Source organism: Electrophorus electricus, chromosome 12 (assembly GCF_013358815.1).
Source record: "Electrophorus electricus isolate fEleEle1 chromosome 12, fEleEle1.pri, whole genome shotgun sequence".
NCBI lineage: Eukaryota > Metazoa > Chordata > Actinopteri > Gymnotiformes > Gymnotidae > Electrophorus > Electrophorus electricus.
Genome location: NC_049546.1, coordinates 20,170,311 through 20,184,570, shown reverse-complemented (window position 1 = coordinate 20,184,570; position 14,260 = coordinate 20,170,311).

Below are 14,260 nucleotides of genomic sequence, written 5' to 3'. Positions count from 1 at the left end.
AAAATGTCACAGGTCTTTTTCTGTCCTGTTGTCTATCAACCATGTTTGCACAACTGCAGTGTCAGATCACATTAAACCATGTTGAGCCCAACATCCATGTAAGTTAAAATAATAGAGCACCACTTGAAGAAAGGGGTGATTTGACAATCTAGTTTACAGTATTCAAAATTATTCTAAAGGTTTATTGTTATTATTATTATTATTATATTCTGGTCTCTTTTTCTTTTTTTTAAGACAATAGAAGTGTAACTCCTCATGTGCTACTGTCCTTTTAAACCAAACCTGATTAAAAGTTTTTTTCTCATATTTAATTTTAGAGAAAGAAACAAAACAAAAAGAATTATACTCTGCAATTATGAACTGTAGAAGTCTATGTTAGGATTATGAACTGTTTAATTCTATATTAGGATTATGAAATGTAGAAGTCAATTTACGGATTATGAACATATTTTATTACAACCCCAACTAGGCTGTGAGGACATAACAAGGAAAGTGAAATGTAAATAGCTAACAGAATGTAAATTGTAAAAAAATCAACAGCATCAAAACAAACAGAAGCCCAAATGGAAGTCTTCTTTTTGTTGTATTTCACAGTGGATATTAATTACAAGCAGTCTTACTGGTGCAATGTGATCAGGAGTGATCCAGGCCAAAACAATAAACAAAACCTACACTAAGGAAAGAAAAAAATACAATAAATAATCCTAACAAACACAAGAAAGACACAACAGACACAATTTCCTGACTTTCTGACACAGAAACAGGCAAAACCCACACCCAACAAAAATGGCAATTACTCTCTACCACCAGTATCTGACAGCAAAATAGCAAACAAACCAATATTTACACTCTTTATACAACATCTATATGTATATATACAACTTCTACCAAAGCAGGTGGGATGAAGCCAAAGTACATCCAAAATGGGGAAAACAAGGTCATACACAAACATCATACAATATTTTAACCACAAGCCAAACAAACCAACAATTACCAAACTAACAAAACCATTGCTATTCTCTCCTCTCTTCCTCCTTCTCTCTTGTGGGAGGGGCCATTAAATAGTAGGAGCAGTTGTCTTGAAAACCCGGTGAGGAATGAGGCGGGGTCTCAAATGGAGGGAAATCCTGGCACTGAACGTGGAACACATACACTTACGCACATCCATCTTTCTGTAACACTTTGCTTCTGGAATTTTATTTTATAATCTGTAAACTAGTGGCAGCTGTGAAAGAATTATCAGAAGTAGCTGAAAGGACTAATCAGTGGTTGTGGGTGAGGAGAGCACAGGTTAGTTGGGGAAATGAATAAAACTGGAATGGCTGAGGTGTTCAGTGTTTCAGGTACATGGAGGACTGGACAGATGAGTGGGATGTTGTGTCATGTCATTGTTAACATTGTAGATCCAAATGAGCATGCAATAACAGTGCCAGTGAGGCTGGATATGGCCTTAGTCCCCAGAGAGACCAGTATGGACCTGCTGTGTTGGGGAATGCTTGGTGGTGTAATACATAAAATTATTATGGACCTGACGACACTGAGTATGCAGTAACTATGCCAGTGGAGAAGGGGAAGGTCACTGGAGAGGACAAAATGGGTTTTACAGGTTATGAAGTGATTGGCTGCATGGGGACATTGCAGTTAGTAAGAATTTGGAGAGTAGTATGGACTGTTCCTTTTAAATTTCATGTTGTCTTGTGTTTTGTTGTTGTTGTTGTTGTTTGTTAGTACAAGGATAATGCATGAGTTCCCAGATTGTAGATAATGTTGGTAACTGTTTTCTTAATTTAAGTGTTTCTTGCCTAAGCATTAGCATTATTTTAGCAAAAAAAAAAAATGCCACACTGCATATGCACATAGTAAGTGTATTATCAGTCTAAACTTGTATTTGTGTTTTTTTTTCCTATGTCTATTTTCATAGTGACCACAAGGACTAAAACTCACACCATTCTCTCAGATAGCAGCTAAAGAGGAAAGTAAACGGAGGTTGGCACTGTACTTAAGACAAAGTGAACTGAGTATGTATAACAACCTTATAGAATAACCCTATTCCTGCACTGTCAGGCTCCATTTGGGTTAACTCTTGATGTCCTGGCCAATGAAATACAGTGTCATGTTTTAGAAATTGATGAATACACCAATCTCAGGAGATATATTGTCATTGGCTGGATGAAGTCTTCAGGTCTTGTTTATCTTATTTGGCCTTTATTGTAAAATTAGAAGTTCCCCTTTAGTTCCCCGTGTTTCATGATGCCGTACTACCTTAATGATCAAAAAATCTCTCCTAAGATACTTAAGAAAAAAAACATAAAAATGTTAAAAGTGTATATTTTACAGATGAATGAAATGATAATTGTAAATGGAACCATTATAATACCAGTTATAACCTAAAAAAATCATTTCAAAAGTAAACACAAACAAAATATCTAAGGTGTGTTAGCCTGCTGAATTCAAGAGTAAAAATAAATACATTTGGCAGGAGGAAAGTATGAGTGTGAGCACCACCCTGTTACTGGTGAGAGATCATTATCTGCACTTCTGTTTTCCATAGACTAGCAAAAATAACCAACAGGAAACTGTATTTGTGCTTTTTCTGAAAGAGTGTAAACCTTTAGGTGAAGTGTGACTAAATCAGATACAAGTCTCAGGTCATGTAAGGTCATGTGTCACGGTACCTCCCCTCCTGCAGTCTCCATATAATATCCTTTATACTTTTCTGTTGCTTCTGTTGCCTGTGCTATATGTTTAAGTTTTGTGCCACACCTCACACAGGTGGCAAGTGTTGAGTTTTATTCACCTGTGTCTTGTTATCTTGGTACGTTGTCCCTTTATAAGGCCTTAGAATGACTAACTGTCGGTCATTGATTTTGCTTTGGCTTTCATTATTTCATGTTTGTGCACATTGCTGTTCTTTTTCAGTTTCATTAAAGCCTTCAGTTGGAGACGATTGCTTCCTACTTTGTCGCACGATCTTCACATTGCAAAACATTCACACCATGCAAAACATTCAGTTCAGACTGCCATCAACATCAACTCAGACCGTTGGAGTACATTGTACATTGTGGGTCTGGCAGGAACTCTTGGACAAGTTCAACGTAACACTGAGCCTGAGTCCAAATGAGTGTGTCCCAGGGTTCCTGCCGCTATGACCTTGGAACTCTCCAATGTCCTGGTTCAACCAGTCCTGGTTGTGAGAGAGCCAGAAAGTGTGGGAGAAGATACACTGCCACCTGCAGAGGGCCATTGCAGCTTTCAAGTGGAAGGATGATCAGGGGTGACCACCATCTGTCAGCTGGGTGTGTGTGGCTGTGGGTAATGTGGGTAGCCACCAAAGAGGGGAAGACCGGCTCGAGAGGGAACGTTCACTCATAAGACATCCCAGTGAGGCTCAACAAGGTCACCTAGTAGGTCAACATAGTTGAGGTTCTTCTGCATTTTATGTGTCCTCCGTAAAACCTGTCATAATGGGTTCTCTAGACAATTCTGACTTTCTATCGTCCATCCAACACATCAACGTGACATCAACGGAGGACCCTCCTACATGGTTCACGCCCTCCTTAACTCCAGATGTGCAGAGTAAAGATTCAGTACCTGCTGGACTGAGAGGCGTAAGGTCCCAAAGAAGGTAGCTGAATACTGTTATGACCTCGTCTAGGTTCCAGGCCATAACAGGAAGTATGAGGATAATGGCAAATCAAATGTGTGGTGGAAATGAAGTAAGACAGAAATAGACCAAAGTAGTTCATTGATATACAGTGTATTGTACAACAGACAGTGTGATATACACAAGAGATAGTGTGACACTGGACTAGAACATCAGGAGTGACCTAGGCCAAAATAACAAACAAATACACACTAGAAACAAACAACCACTTGCTAAACCTACAGATACAAAAGAAAATACACACACAAGTACACTTACTCCCTAGGTGGAAAATACAGAGCAAACCACCTCCCCAAACAAAATGGCAGTCACTTCCTACTTACCAGTGAAATCAACAAAAGGATCAAAGTGAAATATATACAAATATACAGTGGCAAAACTAACTATTAGAGCAAAGTCAACAACAAAGTCAATATGGGAAGCAAGGTCATACACCAACTCAAATATCAAATACTATTAACATACATTTCACAGAAATATCACTGCCTTCCCCTCCATAGCGTCTTCCTCATTTTATTATTCCTCAGGGTGGGTGGAGTCTTGTCTCCTGATTTGCTGCAAACATGAACTCTGTAATGGAATCTGGAACTGGATCTAGAATCGAACACACACAGCCACACCAAAAGAACATAGGACGTAACAATACTGGTGAGTCAGATCCTGGATACCAAACTTATCAGCTCCTCCCACTGTGCCCATCCATCCAGGCACTCTGGCCCCAGTGGGCACTTTTGGGTGGTGGTGTACTGGCAGGCCCTGGCTGGAATCCAACCATCAAAGAGCACACACGGCAATCAGTGGGAGGAGCTGAAAGTTTCGTATCTTGGATCGGACTCAGCAGTATTTTTACGTCCTGTGTGTCCTATTACAAAGATATTATTAAAAATATTGTTTTGAAAAATGGTTTAATGGTTGTTTAGAAATATAGTTCAAAGATTTTCTGAATCTGTACAATCTGCCTTTTCAGTTTTGTCGATAGTAAGAATATAGAGCCTATGAGATGTTAAATATAGAGGTTAGATTATAGGGGAAGATACACGTCAGCTGCCTAACTTTGATATGAAACATATGGATATCATGGTATAAGTAAAAACAGAGGAAATGCCCTGAGATGTCCGAGTGTTAAACATAATGCTAAACATAATTCAGAGGTTTATTTCCCACAAAGGTCATAGTTCAGTGCTTTGCACTGAAGGTTCCTAGTGTGTACAGAGACTTTGCAAAACCTCTTTCTCTGCTTTTGTTTCTGTTTCTCTTTTTACTCTTTGTAATTTGCATTCTGTGTGTGTGTGTGTGTGTGTGTGTGTGTGTGTGTGTGTGTGTGTGCACGTGCATTCATTTTCAATAATTTAGAAAATAACACAAAATATGTTGAAATAATATTTACAAATACACAGGCCCTCAAACTTGAATCTAATCTAAAACTTGGCCATGTTATTTTCATACTATAAACATAAGGGTCAGGGGTTACATGTCCATATTCAATACAGTGTTATTCTTTCTTTTTTAACCTCTTAAGCTTTACAACCTAATTATTCAGTTTACGTTGAATCACTTTTTGTCTCAGCAAATTGTTTGGGTAGTTGTAGATTTATAAACTGCAATATCTGTAAAGCACATAGCTAGTAACAGGCTATTGATAATTGGTAGAGCAACTAAAGTAGGACAGAATAAAACAACCACAATTAAAATAAAATTTTGTAATATGAACCAGTATGATGAGAAAAGAAAATATACAGTATTAAATAGAATGTAATAAAAATAGTTTATATCAGATTTAATATTTAATATCTCATGCACCTGTTCTGTGTTAGGTGTAATCGTCTGGAGTGTATATATGTCTCCTGTGTTCTAATGCGTGTTGTTGGTGTTTGAGTTGTGTATAGCGTTTGAGGTTATCGTATATGTTGCATGTTTGTAAGAATAAATCTGTCATCGTGCCTTGTCCCTGCATCCTGCTTATCCTCAAAACGTAACAGTAGTATGAAGAGAAGATATAAAGATCAGAAAATCAACTATAACAACTAAGTAAACACAACACAATGCGTAGAGATCAAAACATTGTGGATATTCTTTATCAGACACCCAGTTTTGAGCACAGTAGTTCTTTAAGACAAATGTGGCACTTTTTTGTTGAAGATGGAATGAACCAGTTGAAATACAACATACCTTAAAGATCAGAAAGCAGATGAACAGAGAGTAAAGAATTAGAGATTACAGTTACACAGCACATTCTTTACAACACTGAATGCACCAGTAAAGAGATAATGTATCCAGACTTCACTTTGTATTATAGAAGAGAAGAGAGCTAATAATCTAGATGATAGTCAGTAGGAGCTGAACGTTTCACTTCAGAGTACATGCTGTCTTCAGGCTGTCCTCTCTTCACCTGCCCTCTTTTGGTTTTCCTCTCATTGAAATGAATGGCAGCATAATTCAGCTCTTCAGCATCATGTCGCTGTGGGAATGAACAACAATGTTTAGTGAACATTACTGTTATTCAGATTCTTATTTAGAATATGACTACTAGTCTGAAACACAGAGACAGTGAGTTGCCTTCTCCTCCTCCTCTACAGCAGTGCAGTGTTGCATGTCTCATACATCTCCACCACAATAACTTCATGCATGTGTGTCAATGATTCCATAATTAGACTACAACTATAAACTTTTTCAGCTCCACAGATATGAAACAGAGGAAGCTGAGCTGAGCAAAGCCAGAAACAAAGACGTCATAGCTTTCAATGTATAAATGGCAGGAATGTATAAATGGCAGGAAATTGCTTTTTAAGATTTACGGATCTCGTCATTGTTTATAATGATTAAATATGAAATATTAACAGCTTTTCTTCTGCTGTGTTCAACACCTGCTGTATCTGAAACAATGCAATTAAAAACATCCATCAATACAAGATACAGCACATTTTATCAACAAAAACTCCCAACACTCATAAATAGTTCTATATTTATGTTTGATTTTTTATGTCAACTGATTCATGCCACATTCTCTATAAAGACTATAAACCTGGAGAACAAAGTTTTACTAATAATCGCATGAAAGCATGACTGCACAAGTTTTACCTCATTGGTGGTTTTGTCCATCACACTACCTTGTTGCGGTCTTGCTGTGGACGGGAAAAAATACACTAATTGTAGCTGACTTAGGGAATACTATCTATATGGCAAGTGTACTGCAGAACAGTTATCAATATTTTTATTATTTCTTAAATTTAAAAATTGTATGAAATCATGAATTAGAATAGGTTGAGCCCCCTTCCCTTTTATGAACACTTACCATTGCCATGCTCAGAGTTTTTCATCTTACATATGATTATGGCTTGAGCAATGATAACAGCCACACACACTCCCAGCACTGCTCCAAGACAGATCACTACAGGACCCACGGGCTTTACTGCAGAACAATCTTTATAAAATAATTGAATATACAAATTAAAGTGAAAGGTGTGTGGTATGTGACCTTAATATCAGACGCTAATCACATACACTCTGAATTTGGATGCACTGATGTGTATAACCCTTGCTATTTGTAAACATATCAAAAATACTGAACACTCTTTATCTTTGTGTCCTTCACATGCTTATCTAGATTTTTGTGACTTGTGATGGTCATACAGGATTTTGAAAGCTGCTAATTATTTTATTCTGTGATAATCATTTAATTTAAAGCAAAATGACACAAAGTTACTTGCTTAAATGGCTGTTTTTGAGGGTATCCAACCCTCTTCTTCTATTATCAGTCTTTGTTTGGTTTAACTCTCGATGTCCTGGTCAATAAAACAGTGGCAGCTCTTAGTTCATTTTGGTTTCCCTCACATGCTGGAACAACAAGTGTACTACTGTAGAATTAGCAGGTTATGTTATAAAATGTTTTTCATATGTCGCTTTGCAGTCCACCGACTTTATTTATTCTGTATTTATAGTACAGTATAAAGAAATATTTTTTTCTACATTCTACATCATAAAATAACTGTGGCTTTGACATTCAGATTACAAGTGTTTTGTGCTTTAGTTATAATCTAGATTTAAATATTAAGAAGTTTAAAAGATATCATGTAATTACCAGTCACAGCAACAAATGTAACAGAGGAAAAGTGAACCTCCGATTTTTCTGCTACTCCACAGAAGTACGTTCCTTCATCTTCTTCAGTAAGATTTAGAATAGTCAGAGAGTTTGTGGTGTCATTACTCCACTTCAGTATGAATCTGGAGTTGTTGAATGGGGATGAAATCAAGCCCACCTTCTTTATTTTCGCTGTTCCTACTTGCTGAGGCTCCTTCTTCAGTGTTTGCTTGTACCAAATGCAAGCTATGTCATCATCCTTATTGGATGGTGCTTTAAATGTGCAGTTAAGAGTGATACTTATTCGGGCTTCATTCAGGACTGCTTGATTAACAATCTCTGTAGTTTGAACAGGACCTATAAAATTAAACAGATTCAGACCAATAAGGAAAAAAAAACTGAATCCAATGTATATTGCTTATTAATCCAACAACAAACTACAGTAACACATGTAATTATGAACACTAGTAAAGATTTGCAATCATACATGTCTTGTAGCTCAAAAATATAAGTATCCAGACTGGTACCATCATTTCAGAGTAATGATCCAACCTCAGAGGAGACAATGTGAAAAGAAGCAACTGACAAACAAAGCAAACTTCATGAACTTTCAGATCTTATGACTCAAAATCTCATTGGCTGGCAAAAGTCACATGGTCCTGTACTGTCCTGTTGTCTCACAAACTTCATTGGCTACCTGCAGTGCCTTATCTCTTTAAAACATGTTGGAGCCCAAAAAACTAAATTGCTGTAATTACTATTAATAATAATAATAATAATAATAATAATAATAATAATAATAATAATAATAATAATTTCCCCTTTTTTATACATCTTAGATTTTAGAGTGCAGATACTTTTGGCCATTGATTTTTAGCCAATTGAAAATTTGCTCAAAATTGGGCCCCTCGTTTTGTTTCTACTGTCAAACCACACCTGACAGAGCATGATTAATGTTATAGCAATGAGACACTCAAGATTTTATGAAACAGTATTGAAAAGGGTATAACAGCAGTCAGAGTAACTTAAAAAGGTTTTATTGTTTGTTGTGTCATATTTAATATTAGAATAAGAGATACAACAGCAAGAATTATATTCTGGAATATAGCTGTGGCAGTCTATGTTAAGATTATAGACTGTGAGAGTCTATGGAAGGTCTCTTTTGTTGGTCCTGTCTACATCGCTAAAATTCCTGAATATGCTGAATCTGTTGCAGTTGGTCGGCCGGCTAGCAGGAGGGACATGCCCACTCCTGCTAGGGATCATGCCCCTTACCTGCCCCGCTCACAGTTTCCGGAGTACTAATTGAACTCATCTGTTCATTAACCACAATCTGCTTATTTAAACCCACAGATCCCAAGAGACAGGGCTGCACATTAGAGGACCTAAGACAGCAGTCTCATTTGATAACTGTACTCACTCATAGAGAAGGACTGTTTGAGTTCTGTTTAAGTGTTGTTATCATCGCTAGATACCAATGGATAATAAAGAGCACTTTGCTGCAACCCTACCTCTCACTTCTTTCGTCGTGCAAACGTCACAGAATCACATATGTTTTTGTCCACTGCAGAGTCACACACTCTCCCGGGGAAGGTCAACGGTACACAACACTGTGTATCACTGAGAGTACACTGAAACAGTGTCTTGTGCAGCTGTACTACAAGCTACACTGTACATTATTATTGTAAGCATGGCGACAGTAGGCATGTGTAGTAAAGTACTAAACATTACTACCTTTAACTCTTAAAAGGGAGCTGGGTGCTTTAAGACTGCTCCCCCCAGACACCCAACCAGCATGCAGTGGTAGTCATGAATGTGCAGTGAATCTAAATAGGAAGTGCAAGCATGGGCAAGAAATGGGTTGGACTTTTTGCAGCAGCACATGACAAATTGTGTTTACGCTCTTGAATATTAAAATTCACCTTGACATTTTCATCAGTAGATCCACATAACCACCTATGGATACATATTACTCATGTTTTACGTGTAGATGATGTTACATTTACACCAGATTACATTGGCTTCGACAGCTGTCTCATTGTAGATCTGCCCACAAAGTCCCAGAGTTCTATATTGCTGATGAATCATGTGAATGATTGAAGGTAGAAAACATGAGTCTCCAAAGTAAGGTTTTTTAAACATTTTTTTAAAGTAACGAAAATAAAACTGAACATAACAAGAAACATAATGACATACCTCCCAGGTGGTGTGTCTACTGATGCACAACACATGCCACCTGAGGGAAGCTTGGACTAGAATAAATTAGACAAGTGACAATTAACATAATGTACGCACAAGTCCACATACTGGACAACCGCTAAATGCCAGTAGCTAATAGTAGGGGAATGGCATGCGTGATATTTATGAGTAGTGAGTTCCTAATTATAGTATTGTAAAAACCATCTCTAGAAGAACTTCCTACCAGGTATTCACAGGACAAAGCTGAGATTGAATGGACCACCCAGTCTCAACATGGGCAGGACTGCTGCTGGTGGCCTCCGATGCACTGAGGAATCATCCATGTAGGCTGCTGCACCATCTGTGCTAGAAGCACAAGACCGTTCGGACTCACCCTGCAGACAAGCTGCTGCCTCCCTGTACCTGTGAGCGCCTCGTTTCACATAGCATTCGACTTTGTCACTGATCTCCTGGTTTCAGACAGTAATACCACCATCCTTTCCAATCAATTTTCTAAAACAGTCTGTATCATCTTTCTTCCACCTCATCCTACAGCTCAACAGACAGTCAACCTATATTTCCAACATATCTTTCGTCAATTCAGATTACTGCAGGATAGAGTGAGGGGTACAATTTACATCGCATGTGTGGCAACGAGCTGCTGGACAAACTCAATTTCAAGGTGAGGCTAATGTCTGGCTACCATCCACAGGTGAAGTTGGTAATTTTGCTGAATATGTATTCAGAGGTCTTTGCATTATTGCCTTATTGAAGACAGCTCTCAGGTACTTGTTAGTGCAGAACCAAAAAGAGTGCAACATAAAGCCAAAATCAGAGACGCACACTCTTCTGGAATTACAACAATTTTATTCCGTTTATGCCTAATATCCTTCACTTATTTAGTCTTCGGAATGTACAAAAATAAATCTCAGTGTAAATCAAACAGCAGGATCATGTTAGGGAGGTAAAAAAAGGAAAATTAAATGCATCACTTCTTCCCTAACTCTCTAAAATCAGTTGAAAAGGCAGAGGCCAAAAGAACATAATGGGAGAGCAAAGTAAGAACTCATAAGCCCCTACGTAAGCTACCTTTTACTGAGGGCATTGATTATAAACTCAAAGCCTTACAGTGTTGACTTCTGATCAAGATACCACAGCACACCATTACATGAGCAAACACATCAAGAGTTAATTGTCCCGTTGGCCAATCAGTTAAAACAAATTGTACAAAAATCAGTCCCACAATGTTCAATCCCACAATGATCAATTTAACTGGTGTCACTCCTGTGACCCAACTTTACAATGGCCATATCCCACCTCATCATTACTTGAACTTGAATTACTTGAAAACACGAAAGGGTAGTAAGCTGAGACATGAGGAAAATACAGAGGTGAATAAATACAAGAACTAAACCAATGGCAGAACCAGGACGATGACGGAGACAGCGACAATAACTCGAAACGTGATAAAACATACCAAAATAACTGAAACATAACTGAAAGACAAAACCCACAGATTAAATCACCAAGACTGATGAAACAAACCAGACACAGGTGAACATAATTACAGGCAGAGATACTGACCAGGGGGTGAGACAGACCAAAACCAAAACAAGGACTGGACAACAGGAACGGGTAAAAGCAATGACAGTCACAGAAAAAGACAAGACAGGGAAATATTGGAAACAGGGATGCCCGGAGGATGGACAATCGTGACAAAACTAATAAATTAAATTACAATAAACAGTAATAGTCCATTTATAATAATGTTTCATTTGTACATTATTAGTACAACATGTGGGGGGTGGTTTATTCTTATGGTGCACCAGGCACCTAGCCTGAGACACACAAACACACACACACACACACACACACACACACACACACACACTGCACCTGTCCCATTTCCAATCTACTGATAACTGATTACATGCACCTGTCTACACTACCATGTCAGAAGCTTCAAATCATTGTGGATATTTATCAGTCAGCCAGTTTTGTGCACATTGGTTCTCTATGACAAATGTGGCACTTTATTATTGAAGATAGAATGAACCAGTAGAAACACAACATACTTTAAAGAACAGAATGCAGATAAACAGAAAATCAAGAATTAGAGATTATAGAGTTACACAGCATCTCCTTTACAACATTGAATGTGCCAGTAAAGAGATAATGTATCCAGACTTCACTTTGGATAATAAAAAGGAAGAAAGCTAATAATCTAGATGATAGTAAGAGCTGAACAATTCACTTCAGAGTACATGCTGCCTTCAGGCTGTCCTCTCTTCACCTGCCCCCCTCACAGATATGAAACAGAGGAATCTGAGCTGAGCAGATCCAGAAACATTCTTAGTAAAATATGTCATGGATTTAAATGTATAAATGGCAGTAAACTGCTTTTTAAGCCCCCCAGATTTTGTGATTGTATATTAGACTGTAATTACTAAACATTACTAAAGTTCATCTTTACATCACCTGCTATATCTGTAACAAAGCAATTAAAGAAATGTACATAATACGAAATACAGCACATTTTATCAAGGTAGGCCTGCATCACTAACGTCTACTGCTGCCATATCTATGATTAATATGTTGTTAAGCATCATAAATATTTCTAGATTTAAGTATGAGTTTTAATACAGTATGAATTGTAATTGGATCAGGGAATATTACTTCTAATTCACAATTATTGCTGATTTTTTAAATCAATATTTTTAATTTTTCCTAAAGAGAGAAAATAAATGTATGAAGTCATGATGTATGAAGTCATGAATTAGAATAGTTCAAGCACCCTGCCCTTTATGAACACTTACCATTGCTGTGTTCAGAGCTTTTCATCTTAAAAATGATTATGACTTGAGCAATGATAACAGCCACACACACTCCCAGCACTCCTCCAAGACAGATCTCTACAAGACCCACAGGCTTTATTGCAGAAGAATCTTTAGAAAATAATTGAATATACAAATTAAAGTGAAGTGTGTGGTATATGACCATGATTTCAGACGATAACCACATACTGTAGCTATACGATGAATTAGAATGAAGATGTAAAGGTTTAAATGAAGTTTACTTTTCTCTGCCTACACATCTGCAATTTTGCACATAAAAAGTCTATCCTTGTACTCTGAATGTATTGATCCTCAAAACAGCACATATCACATATACATACATATGTGTTTGTTTGTGTGTGTGGGTATGTATATGTGTGCACATAATTCTGTACTAGACAAAATAAGGCTCGAGTCCACTGTTGCTTGGGGATCTGATTCTAATTCTGAGAGTTGATGCACTGATGTGTATAATCCTTGATATCCTGATAAATATGAAACAAATATTCTAAGATCTAATTTTATCTTACTGTCATTTATATGGTTAAACTAGGTTTTGGTTTTTTTTGGCAGGTGCTTAAAATGCGTGTAGCTATCATTTTAAAAGGGAGGCTCCTGTGCTAATTATTTTATTAAAGCAAAGATACATGAAGACACTTGCCTGAATAAGATGAGTTTGATGGATCACACCCTGTTCCTGCACTGTCAAGCTTTTTTGGGCTTAACTCTGTATGCACTCATCAATAAAACATAAAAAACAGTCTCAGGTCTTAAGTCATCTTGGTTTCCCTCACATGCAAAAACACACATGCTTTATATAAAATAAATAAATAAATAAATAGATAATTGTACTACTGAAGAATTAGTAGGTATGTTTATAAAATGTAGTTTTTTTTACAGCACTTTGAAGTCTATATAAACACTATATAAAAATTATACAGATTCTAAAAATCATTTTATTTATTTATTTTTAATTCCCTAATTAAGAAAATAACTGTGGCTTTGACTAAGATTATATGTGTTTTGTGGTTCAGTTATAATCCAGTTTTAAATGTAAATACGTTTTAAAGTAGTAGTTTAATTAGCTGTCAGAGTGGACATAGTAGATGTGAAGTTAACCTTTGTTCCATCTGTCACTCCACAGAAGTACAATGTTTCATCTTCAGTATCATTCAGAACAGTCAGAGAGATTCTGTCATCCTTCCACTTCATTATGAATCTGGAGTTGTTGAATGGAAATGAAAGTATACCATCTTTGTTTTTAAGCACTTGTCCTACTTGCTGAAGCTGCTGCGTCCATCTGAGCTTGAAGCAAAAGCAAAGAGTGTTTTTCTTTAAATGTGCAATAATGAGTGATATTCTTCCCAGGTTCAGTCTGGACTGCTCATTTAAAAGGCTTGGTACTTTGAACCGGACCTATAAAATGAAACCGAGCCAGAATGAATAAGAAAACAATGTGGAGACAAATAATACAGAATGTACATAATACATAATACATTCTGATTA